This window comes from Plectropomus leopardus, chromosome 4 (genome assembly GCF_026936395.1).
Source record: "Plectropomus leopardus strain MGB_pleo_1.0 chromosome 4, ASM2693639v1, whole genome shotgun sequence".
Lineage (NCBI taxonomy): Eukaryota > Metazoa > Chordata > Actinopteri > Perciformes > Serranidae > Plectropomus > Plectropomus leopardus.
The window spans coordinates 6,369,761-6,375,760 of record NC_142179.1 but is presented as its reverse complement, the minus strand read 5'-3'; the positions used below and the strand labels follow the sequence as shown (position 1 = coordinate 6,375,760).

The 6,000-nt window shown below is 37.3% G+C and overlaps 1 long non-coding RNA gene across 1 annotated transcript; it reads right to left on the bottom strand.

Annotated features, from left to right (window-relative positions):
- Positions 1 to 271: 271 nt before the first annotated feature.
- LOC121944965 (uncharacterized) lies at positions 272 to 5,456 on the bottom strand. The gene is made up of 6 exons (XR_006105933.2): positions 5,442 to 5,456; positions 5,076 to 5,310; positions 3,308 to 3,439; positions 3,043 to 3,155; positions 2,558 to 2,772; positions 272 to 2,230 (listed from the first exon to the last, which is right to left on the bottom strand). It is a non-coding gene; the product is annotated as an uncharacterized LOC121944965 (long non-coding RNA).
- Between the last annotated feature and the right edge of the window lie 544 nt (positions 5,457 to 6,000).

Below are 6,000 nucleotides of genomic sequence, written 5' to 3'. Positions count from 1 at the left end.
TAACATTAGCTCAGACACTTCATATATAATAGTAAAATATTTGACTACTTTGACTTTTCATATTTTGAGTAAATTTATCTGACATATTTCTATTAAGGTAACGTTTTGAATGCAGGACTTTTACTTGCGGTTGAGTATTTTCACAGTGTGATATTTAGTACTTTTACTTAAACAAAGGATTTAAATACTTCCTCCACTACTGCCTTACTCACTAACCATTTCTCCAGATGCTTCTTACACGATCACTCTTTCAAAGACACCAGGACATCCATTCAAGATATGTAAGTGTTTATTAAAATATTTGTTTATATTTACAATTACATTGTTAGTATAAAAATTACCCCCAAAATACATACACACATATATAAAAATATATACGTTTTTGTTTTACAGTGCCAGCAAGACAAGACATTAAAAGGCATGTGGCAACCATTGACATGCATTAAACAGCAATTCTTATGCGTCTGGATAAATTTAGCTGTTGCAGATGCAGCATGAGTCTGCCTTAATTGTTAAACCTACTTTTTTACATCATCAAACTGCATAAATAAAATAATGATTATCTCAACAGAATTGTTGCTCAAAGTGCAGTCCACGGACCAATGCTGGCCCTCGGAGACATTTTCTGAACATGTCGTGAAATGCATGTGTTGTATGTTAATCATTTGCTGCTTATTTCAATGCTTTTGCTTTCAGTAGCTTACATTTCACACACTGCTAGGAGACTGCATCAAAATGCGCCCCCCTAACGAGCACCTGTCAGGCTAGGGACGACAGCTTGTAGAAAGCTACTTGTTGCACGGCAACGGCGACCCTCAATTATATGGTAGCTCCCTAAATTCTCACTTATTCATTTAAACTTTGAGTACCCCTATAGTAAAATATTTAACTGCTAAGTCAGGGTCAGAAAAAGGCTTGTAAACTGGTATGGTTTTGATAACGCAGGGTCAGCATTAATGACAGTCAATCACTGTACTGAATCCTAAACATTGTTGCATTAAAGAACCCCAGACTGTTTCAGTAGAGAGTGGCCAAACCAAACACCTTAAATCTGCTTCACGGGCCCCTTTTACACAAAGATCGCAATATAGAGTTGCTATGAAGTCCCTTCTTTATGCCATCTTTTCATTTTTACACAGAATAAAATAAAGATGAAATCATCTGGCATCTTAGAATCAAAAGACGCGTGACATTTGACACAACAGCATCAGCCTCTAGCGTGACATTTAACATATTGGCAGAGCTTCATAAACAGTTACAATGGCGCCACGAGGCAATAACAACAATTTCCTGTCTCTCTGATAAAGCGGCTGATCTTGTCCTCTGCTCCAAGGGTAAGGAGTTCCTGAATCTCATTATTTTCCTAATTTGTGAACTTTTATGGCTGCTGTTCTTCTTCATTTTCTTTTTTCTTTGTGTTAAATTATTTTTTTAATTTCCCATAATGGGTTTCACGCATAACATGCAGTCAAAATGTCAAACTTGTCACACCCATGATCCCGTCCTGCTAAAAAGTGAGACAACTCTCTCACCCCAATCCAAAACTGTGCCTTTTATACAGGATGGCGAGGCGGCATAACAGCGCAATCTTTTCGCCTAATAGAGGCTGTGTAAAAGGGGCTAAAGGCATACAGTAGTCAACATCCCCTTCCCCACTTAAATACCAACACATTAAAGACATTTAAGAAGCACTTTCACATTAAAGGGACAATTTTACAAATAAATATCAGATTACTAGCCATGTGGAAAACTAGTCAGGATTGAAAACAGTTGTATAATGTTCTCTAACACTCGGGAGGAGTGTGAGAACATAATTTGTTTGGTAATATCATCTGGGAGCTTTTCAAAGTTTTAACAGAAATTTACAAACTGGGCCTTTGAAACACATGTTTAACAGAATCTACCACAAAGGTTGAACAGATTAAATCAAATGATAGTACAGGAGTATTTTGAGCTTGACCCATTCTGGTGATTAGATATCTCGAGCAACGCTGCCTCAAATTTGACCATTCTGTCTCAGTCTGTCTTTTCCAAGTCCCCCAACTTTCTGAATATATAGTACAAAATTGCAAGAGCACCCTATTAATAAGTTTAACAAGAAGACACTTAGCTACCCAAGAATGACAGGCTTACTAAACAACCCCCCTCTCTGCTTGGTCCAGAGGACGGCATCTCACCCAATATGGAAATCTTGTAATGTAGAGGATGAAGCTCAGCTTATGATGGAGACCTGTGGAATAAACAACACAGACGGACAGTGAGGACTGGGAGGATTGGCTGAATTAGTGTGAACTTCAGTTTTAATGAAAAGATACAGTTGGTGTCAAATCACTGTTGGAGCCAAGGTCGGCAAGGGGGAAAATAGTCCTTTTTCCCAGCTTTTAAATGTTGGGAAAGCACTATTACACTTAATATAGATATGACTAATTAAAATGACCATTAAAGCAAAGAGAAGTCATATGTTCTTGGTTAAAATGTTCAAACATTTTAAAGAATAAGAAATATAGAACATAAAAACAAATACAAAATAACTTTGGAAAAAGCAATCAGTGCATACCTCTACGCTGTGGTTCTAGCTGTGACCTGAACTCCCTCCTCCATGACTGCACAGAGGCGGACAGTGCTTTTATTGGAATCCAATGCGAGGAACTGACTGCTTCCCACAGACTGAAGGTAGTGATATTCACCAGCTTTTGGGTTTATCATCTCAAACCAATGACTTTCTGTGAAAGAAGACTTGGGAGGGATGGTACTGCTGGCAATCCTATCCAACTGTGAAAACACAAAACACAATGTAAACACACGTTTTCATTCACATGTTGATGAAGGTTCTCAGTCATCCAGATCATGTATCCATGAGTGCTTTTTCTTTGGCAGCTTGACTTATTTCAATTAAAACAATCCCAGTTGCCAAAGAAAAACCACTTTTGGATTTTTTTTTTTTTTGGATTTGGATGGATTTGATTCACAATGGATTTCACTAGCATTTTCATGTCTATTACTGATTTGGACATTGTTTATGCGATGAAGGTTTATATTTACCATGAGTTTTGTTCCATCAACCTTTGGGAGATAGAAACTGTTTGTACGCTTGAAAATGAAAGCTATCTGCTTTTTATTGTTTAGTTCCCGTGTCTGCACGTAGGCTGTGGGAGCTGAGGACAGAAGCAAGACAACAAATTATGTGCTTGAGTCAATAAATTTGCCTCAACAATCGATAATCATTCAATGAGGCATCAAATTAGCGGGCACTTTTTGCAGTTCTGTTACTCTGAAAATAGTCAAGGTCATTAGGAAGCAGTTGTACCTTGCTGATTATCCTTAGCGCACAGCTTCACTTCGCCGTTCTTCAATTTCGAGATTGTCACATATTTCCCACCTTTAATCTTAAGAACAGATTGCTCGGTTCCTTCAACCATGATGTCTCCTCAGTGTTGTTCTGACATGAGGGGAAGGACAGAAAAAACCTTCGATTAGACAAACACAATCTGCGGCACTTCAAAAACTTTATACTTTCCAGTTCAACATGGTTCAGAAGAGTCTCTCAGTACTCGCTCAGTACTCTTGAGCAGGCAGTGTAAAACAGGCATCAGATTCTCAGTCTGCTTAAAGCTGAGTGGATTAGAGATAAAGCAGATCCAGTTGCTCACTGATGTTTTGTTACTCTTTTTGGCATGAAGACAGTGTTTTGTTTCCAGTGGCTATGTCCAGCTATAATCACTGTTGACTAGGTTAGATTAACTTTTGTAATAAACTACACTACAAACTACACATTTTACATACAAAACACATTACTAGTGGTTAAGATGCATAAAGTATTCTATGTACACAAAATATTTCCAATTCTATTCCATGTTGGAACCTCTGTTACATGAAAGGGCAGCAACTACCTTTTTCTTTTATTGGTTCCTGTTACTCTTCAAGTCAATCAATTCATTGTATACTATAAAATATAAAAATATAAAAAATAAACGTCACAATATTCCAAAACCTATGACAAATTCTAGCTCCAACCAAAACCCAAAGATATTCAATTCTTGATAATCTAATAGAGATGAAAGTTGCAAATCCTCACATTTTAGAAGATGGAAGCAGATAAGTTGTCATTTTTGCATAAAAAAAAATGTATTATCTGATTGTTTAAAAATTGTTGCAAATTAACTTTACAACAATCTATATCAGCTATAGTTGCAGGTCAACCTCCCCTGTTGTAATTATATTCTTATGTGTTAAAAATACTCAAATTTCTTGTTTTGTCCAAATTGTGATCCAGTCCAACTGTTATCCAGTTTACTGTTAATGAAGACAATGATGACTTGACTGATTATTCTCAAATTTTGCATACTGTTGGGTAGTTGTACAATGCATCATATTAATAATCTTGTGTTTTGTATGCACATTCTTAATTTGTAAAGTAACTAGAGCTGTCAGATAATGCAGTGCATTTAAAAGTTCATGTACAAGTATAAATCGTCATGAAATGAAAATACTCTCGTCCAAGTAACTCAGAATTGTACTTAGTTACATTATTAGTGCAATAATATAATAACCAAGGAACGATTAATTGAGGTACATTTCCCCCAAAATCCGTTTTTACTAAGATTTTGAAGGAGTTACACTTTATTTTTTAATTGTGCTACTTTTACCGATAACCGATCTGACTATTTCTCCCACCGCTGGCACTATTTAGTTGAACTTTTAGCTCTGAGTAGTGGGATAAATAAGGACTGCAGTGCCACGCTGGTTGGATTAAAGCCCCATCCTATCAACACTGGCATGATTGAATTTCTGGCAGCATTATCTTGGCGCAAAACTGCTTCAGAACACAGAGACGCACGAAACAAAACATGGTAAAAATAATGCTTTCTATTCTGGCATAAACAAAGTAGGCTCCTTTCTAAAACATTTTCTGTAGACTGGAATTATAAACGAGTGTTATGCTGCAGAGTAATGTTTGAGGTGCATGCAGTTTGGAAATAAGTGTCATAACACCTCAGTGATCACGGCTGGATATTACACAGAAGAGAAATGCAAAGTTAATGTGCATGTTTGAAAAGTATTCAACAGTCGCTTACCTTAAGTGATGAAGTTTTGTGAAGATGCGCAGAGAGCGTATGAGGTTGTTTGTGAGGTCGGCGGTGTGCAGCGGTGCAGCTTTCTCCTCTCAATGCAGCGACGTGAAACCCTTTAAATAGGCTGACAGGCTGACTACGTAGTTTCAGCCTCAGCCAGCGGGACGCGATAATGGGATGGACCAAAAACACCACATTCCCGGAATGGCCATGCTGTCTCGCCAATTTATGTCTTCAACTGCATGTGACATCGCTCAGAAACTTGAGTGCAGATAAATGAACAACTTTTTCTTTTCCATGACGCTCCAGAGAAATAAAAAAAAAATTAAAATCTGATGTTTTTCTTGAAATATTTTACTTTTTACTTACCCGCGACCTATTTTTTTCTGAGTGCAGCACGCTCCTTATCTCTCCTTGTTGTTGCCTTGAATTGCCCCCATGATATAAACATCAGATAAAAATAATAGCAGGACTGTAAACTGATAGAGAGCCTGCAGTGTGCCCTTGATATTCAGCAGAAATGGGCGTATTTACACACAAGCAGGGTCTGGGGCATTTCATGAACTGCTGGCCCTCACTGACCCCCCTGTCGATCTCTTTGTTTTGTTTTGTGTTATGTAACCCATTCAGAAGATTACATATACATTATTACTTTTTTTTTTTGTCAACCAGAAATAAAATTTCTATTCTGCTGATATTTTTTTCCAGTTTCCTTTTGGGGAAAACACTACTGCAGACAAGATTATGTTTGGATGGGGATGTTTTTTTTTCCATTGATAGAATTGTTCTTACTGTGTGTTCTGTAAAAATGCTTGGCAAAATTTAAGGTCAAGACACACCAAACTGACATCAAAGAACTAGTGGTGACAAAAGTCAAGTGCTCCATCACCTATAGCTCGGACAAAGTTGCACATTAATGCACCACAAA